This window comes from Eimeria tenella, genomic scaffold (assembly GCF_000499545.2).
Source record: "Eimeria tenella Houghton genomic scaffold, Eth_scaff1738, whole genome shotgun sequence".
In the NCBI taxonomy this organism is placed as follows: domain Eukaryota; phylum Apicomplexa; class Conoidasida; order Eucoccidiorida; family Eimeriidae; genus Eimeria; species Eimeria tenella.
This window is the reverse complement of record NW_013541566.1, coordinates 1,946-3,384: the sequence shown is the minus strand read 5'-3', so window position 1 is coordinate 3,384 and position 1,439 is coordinate 1,946.

Here is a 1,439-nt window from a genome sequence, read left to right as displayed (position 1 = left end):
AGCTAGCTGGCTGGCTAGCTAGCTAGCTGGCTGGCTAGCTAGCTAGCTGGCTGGCTAGCTGGCTGGCTAGCTAGCTGGCTAGCTAGCTAGCTAGCTAGGTAGCTAGCTGGCCATTTGGCTGGCTAGCTAGCTGGCTAGCCACTTAGCTAGCTAGTTACCTGGCCAGCTACACAGATGGGCAGCTACACACACAGGTGGCTAGCTAGCCAGCCAGCTCACCCCTAGCTGGCTAGCCATCCAGCCCACCCCCAGCTAGCTAGCTAGCTAGCCAGCTAGCCAGCTAGCTAGCTAGCTAGCCATTGTTTGGCCAAATTGCTGCGAGTGCTTTTGCCCGTCCGCAGCGAAGGAAGAAACTACAGCAGCAGCAGCAGCAAGGGGGGCCCCCAGGGGCCCCCGGGGGGCCCCCAGCAGCAAAACGCGATGAACTTGTTGGTAATGCTGCAGTACTGCGAAGAGCTTTTTGAATGCAGAAGAGTTTTCATTTTGAGGGTAATCTCATGTCTTGACTTCGCTTAGCTAGCCAGCTAGCTAGCTAGCTAGCTAGCTAGCCAAATGCAGAAGAGTTTTCACTTTAAGGGAAATCTAATGTCTTAACTTCGCCTAGCTAGCTAGCTGGCTAGCCAGCTAGCCAGCTAGCTAGCTGAATGCAGAAGAGTTTTCATTTTGATGGTAATAAGATATCTTTGCCTGGCCTTGCTGACTAGCTAGCTAATTAGCTGGCTATCTAGCTAGCTAGCTAGCTAGCTAGCTAGCTCGTGGGTGAGATTGCCAGCAAGCCAGCTAGCCAGTCAGCCAGCTAGCCAGCTAGCCAGTCAGCCAGCTAGCCAGCTAGCTAGTCAGCTGGCTAGCTAGCTAGCCAGAAGGAGCTTTTGTGATTGTTTGTTCAATTAGTTGAAAAGGGTTTTATTTGATTAGAGGACTTTTTGTGTTTTTACCCGCAGCACTTCGGAGAGACTTTTGAGGGAGAGTGTTTAACAGAATGCGATAATTGCAAAAGAAGAAAATCAATTAAACCCATTGTGGTCCCTTGCGGCCATTTAGTCGCTGAGGTAGGGTTTAGGGTTTAGGGTTTAGGGTTTAAGGGTCAGAGTTAAGGGTTGAGGGCTTTTAGGGTTGCTGAGTAGAGGGTCCAGGGTGGAGGGTTCAGGGCTTTCTTTAAGGTTGCCCACTGTGGGGTTTAGTGTTTAGGGTTTAGGGTTTAGGGTTTAGGGCTTAGGGTTTTGAGCTACAGTGGGGGTGTCCTCGCTTGTCTCTGAATTCGTTTTTCTTCAAACCACCAGCTCTAATGACTTCCCCACTTTATAAATTAAATAAATAAATAATTATTTATGATTGTTTGTTTATTTCTTTTTGTTTTTTCTCTCAAGATTGTTTCTCTTGTTCGTTATGTTCGATCCAACTTTCCCTCTTTTCGTCTGACCCTCCCAACTCTAAGAGAT